General features: G+C 32.7%; 1 long non-coding RNA gene across 1 annotated transcript; it reads left to right on the top strand.

The window, feature by feature from the left end:
• The first annotated feature begins 273 nt into the window (after positions 1 to 273).
• On the top strand, positions 274 to 4,314 carry LOC134689661 (uncharacterized). Its single transcript, XR_010101895.1, has 2 exons — positions 274 to 398; positions 3,521 to 4,314. It is a non-coding gene; the product is annotated as an uncharacterized LOC134689661 (long non-coding RNA).
• Positions 4,315 to 5,063: the final 749 nt, after the last annotated feature.

The following is a 5,063-nucleotide window of genomic DNA, read 5'->3' as shown; positions in this document are numbered from 1 at the left end:
ACTCTTGTGATGCTCATGAATATTAATGAGTAACGTTGCGTCTCCATAGTGACGACGCTGTCCGCTTCAGTTCTCTGGTCGTCAATCGGTCTTGTATTTTGATCTTTTTATTGATAAACTATGTAGAATTAGATAAATAATGATAATTTGTTGAAAATAAAAATTATATGTCACATTATTTTACAAGCCATAACTTGTATTGTATGAAAATCCTACTTGTGGATCTCGCAACGAAGGCGTGGCTTGTTTTCCTTATTTGGAAAACCGATTCAACAGGAAGCTTGAAATCCACATGTTTTGAACGGACGGAAATGTTTTGTTGCAAGAGGCGAATAATGGCCCATATACCCAAGGATTTCATCTTACAAGCCGAATTGTACGCCATAACTTGACTATGAGTAAGTATTCTGTCGTCTTTTTGCTGTTTTCTGTAGCCGACTATCTTCATTTTGACAAAAATCTACCCTTGAAGTTGAAATTCTCCCCCTTTTTTCAATCTGTTTTAGAAATTATCCCTGAACCAAGGAATTGCATAGTAAACTATGCATGAACTGTCTTAATTGCAAGTCATTTTATGGTCCACAACGCTTATGTGCAATGTAGTTGAAGTTTTAAAATACCCATGAGCTGTCCAGAAAATTTGTTATAGTTTCACTTGTTGGTGTAAAAAAAAAACATAAGCCCCCCACCCCCCCCCCTAAATCCGCCTCTGTTTGTCCTGTACCCAAATGTAAATCTTATACTAGTATATACAATATATACCCTTATTTTATTCTGTATGCTTATTTGTACATATATACATGTTTTAGTTCGTTAATATGTATATGAATAAAAGGAGATGTAGGGTGTACATTCATTTGACTTTGTACATTTTTTGTGTACATAATCATATGTTAAGAGACAGCTACAGAAGTTCTTTATGTTCAACATTTTGTACTACCAGAATAAGGTTCATTGTGTTGCTATACTAGTCAGTCTTTATGAAATAAGTAACATGTGTATAGGCCACACCAATTTTATTCCTTGTTTGACCAACCAACCCGCCCCCAACTATTTGTTTCATAACAGGAAATTTGTATCACCCTTACTGCATTTGTACTGCATTTGGAAATGCAATCATGTCCATTTCCCACATCATTTTATGTAAATATTATGAAAAGATATTAACACTTGTTTTCAAATCACTGTCTTACCTGTATTTATTGTTTAAAACCTATAAGCACTCGACCACACTGTATAAATATATTGTGCAATTTTTTTTATTAATAATTAAACCTATATGTTCTAAGTGAGAGTACTACGATATAAATATATAACAGAAACAAATGCCTGAACATTTGTTTCCTTCCCCTTACTTACAAAATGTGTTCGTTGTCAGAATTGCAAATATATTGTATGCCGGCAGAACAAAACAACCCATACTCGCTGCATGTGTATGTACCTGTGAGGATTGATTTGGGGTCTTGTCGTTCAGTAGTTTGTTGATTTGGTTCCTAGCCTGTTATTTCTCAGTTTGTATATATATATATTAGATTGTTTGTTTTCTTGTTTGAATTGTGTACACTAGTTATGTTGGGGTCCCTTATGCCCTTATAGCATGCTTTTAAGTCTGGGTAATATCCCTAGCCTGTGTAAAAGGCCAATCAATGAATTTGTTATTATCAGGTTGGGAAGAACCCTTCCTCAAGTAAGAGGTTATTTTACTGTTATAGAAAAGAAAAATAGAATAAAGCAAGGGTTTTTATAGTGCTACTTTAAAAATCCTTGGAAAAGCTTAGAATGTTTTACTTAAAACGAGGAAAACTACATCATATTTATAACAACTTTTCTAAAAGAGGCGTCCACACTTTCTAAATAATATAAAAGTAAATGATATTTTTAGTTAATTAAACATGTTAAAGTCCAGAAGTATAACAAAACTTATGGACAAGTTTTGACCATTCGACAGTTCTTGTCCATTCGTTTTTGATGCGTTTTGTTTTCTGATTTTACCATGTGATTATGGACTTTCCAAATTGATTTTCCTCTGAGTTCAGTATTTTTGTGATTTTACTTTTTAATACCAGATAGCTATATAGAGGGAGGGTATGAGGGGTCCTGATCCCGAAATCCCGGGCTTAAACAAACTCGCAATTCGAGATCCTGAATTTAAAAAAAATAAATCCCGAAATCCCGAAATTCACAAAAAAGAATTCCCGGATCCTGAAAGGGTCAATCCCGAAATCCCGAGCTTAAAAACACCGATCCCGGAGTCCTGATAAAGGACCTGTCCCCCTCTATATAGTTTTTTTTCAGAAAATATAAGGCGTTTTGTACTAAAAAGAGGTTGTTTTTTTTTACAAAAAATATATAATAACTTATACATTGTTATATGACCCCTCATAAAAGGGATATTCTATAACATTGTGGGGTGGTTCCCAACTGGATTATGACTTTGATGGTGATTTGTCTCTTTGGCGCACATATACAACATCTTATATTCAATTATTGTTTGGTGTACAGGGAAAAACACGTCATAAATTAAAGAAATGTCAGGGTAAAAACTTGTGATAAATCAAGCTTTAATATCATGAATATCTAATATTTTATGCTTCACCTAAAACAATTGCAACACTGGGTTGCTACATGTGTATATATGTTGTTTAATGCTTATTTGGTATAGGCTTGGAAGTTAGAACATTCACTGTTCTGAAATGTACCTGTATAATAATTTAAAAAAATAAGACGTAAAATAGATTTGTCGTTTCGAACTCTTATATGCATTCTGGCTAATATTTTCAAAAGTGTTCACCAAAAGGTTGTGATTAGCTTCACACGTACGAAATATTTGAATTCCATCCAATGATATGGCGTTATTTTCATTTTGGTGTACGAACAATGAGATTACAATTTACCCATATAGTCCTATATATAGATTCGGGAAAAGGCGAATTACCTACCTGAACCTTTTTGTTTCAAATCGGAGACTGGAAACATGCATACATACATTTAAATTCCTTTTGCTTTGACTTAAATTAAATGATCTAATATGAAAAAGAAGATGTGGTATGAATGCAACAATGACAACTATCCAGAAGAGAACAAAATGACACACAAATTAACAACTTTAAGTCACGGTAGGGGCCTTGAACAATGAGCAAAGATCATACCGCATAGTCAGCTATAAAAGACACCAAAATTACAATGTGAAGCAATTCAACATATTCAAATGAGACAGGCACATATATTTACATACACACATAATGTAGCGGAGTTATTTTTATATTGCAAAAACTTGTTATTTTGATAGTTGGTGAGTATTTTACAAATTGATAGGTGGATATTGTTAAGTTTTTAACACATCTCTTTTCACAGAAGTTTTGCATGTAAGTTTGGATTACAATATAATCATTGATAATTAGTCCTTCATATTTATATATGAAAAATAATTTTATCATGTAATACTGTTATACATGTACTGCATGCTTACTGGATTTTTTTGTGTGTACGCAATTGTCAATTGTTATTTTTTGTATTACAGGTTCAAGATGACAACGATGAGAACAAAAATGCAAAGGATACTTGCCTTACATTTACATTGCAATACATGACTGCAGGATATATGAACAGAAAACATGGACAATGTGTAATTCACGGCAACATAACTTTTTGAAATTGAGATAACTTTCCAACCAGAAGTTCCACAGTGTGATCATGGTGATGTCAAACAGCATGTTAAAAATGATTAAAAACAATATAGTAAGACTCAGCTTAAAGGTGAAAGGAGGACCCAGTTTTTGACACCCACTTTTTCTTGCCTGTTTTTTCTGGACAGAAAGAAAACCCTTCATTTAAATAGAATGCAGAAAGTGACTGTTAAATTGTAAAATTAACGGAACCTACAGAATGACAGATGGAAACATGTGTACAGAAAAAAACTCATGTAATCTATAAAGTAATTCAACATCTTGTAGCAGCCTCGTAGAGATCGTTCCACAGCAGTAAAGGATGGTCAAAGGTGACCAGTTCTAATTTCAACATGAACACAGACATGTCAGACAGAGATTAATCTCAACAATTACAATTTGAATAAAAAAAATGTGTGCACATACATTTTATACATGTACAATGTTGTACCTGTATAGTGGAAAAATTACATGTGCAATTTATTACGGACAGAAGACCAACAAAACAGGGCTAAATGTTATAGATAACTGTAAATTTACATTATGTTCATAAGAACAGCAGTATCAACATTTGAACAGTAACATCATCCATTAATTTTTTGTCAAGCATGTGTATCAAAACATTAATTTGATTAAATATTTCTATTCATGCAATGTTCTTACATGACAATTTCATGAGCAATTAGGCCAGTTCGATTTCAGATTTTTATGAAAGTTCTTGGATGTTTCATCATGTTCATCACAACTATTTAAATGTTACTGTACAGCTTTCAACAATGAGTAAAACCCTTTATCATTTGCATTTATACATACAATTACATTTGTACATGAGTTATGCTACCTTGAATACTCAAATTAACAAATAATGACAGACAGCAACTAAAAAAGGACAACATAAGCTTTAGCTCAAGCATGTTGAGTGACTGGCACATAAAATGTGACATAGTAAATATAAAAAGAAGATGTGGTATGATTGCTAATGAGACAATAGTCATGTGATAGTAAACATGTTTTTGAGAGTTTTTCTGTGAAATTAACATATATCGTGTATATCAGATTAAGAAAGGGCATATCATCTACATGTACATGTATGGGTACATACAAAAGTAACATGGTTTCATTGCTAATGAGTCAACTCTCCCTAACATGGGCAAGCAACTAAATGATGTAAAAATAAAAAAAATAAAGGTCAGTGTTATGAGTATTATGTAGACGAAACGCGCGTCTGGCGTATAAAATTATAACCCTGGTACTTTTGATAACTAATTAAGCCTACAACTACGAGCAAATTTTATACAACATAGTCATTTAGCTGAAATGCTCGGCCTTGAAAATTGTACTGCCTTTAACAATTGAGGGTGTTGCAGTACAAAATTCAATAAAAAGAAACCAGAAAAA

Source organism: Mytilus trossulus, chromosome 11 (genome assembly GCF_036588685.1).
Source record: "Mytilus trossulus isolate FHL-02 chromosome 11, PNRI_Mtr1.1.1.hap1, whole genome shotgun sequence".
NCBI classification, from domain to species: Eukaryota; Metazoa; Mollusca; class Bivalvia; order Mytilida; family Mytilidae; genus Mytilus; species Mytilus trossulus.
This window is presented reverse-complemented; position numbering and strand designations above follow the sequence as displayed.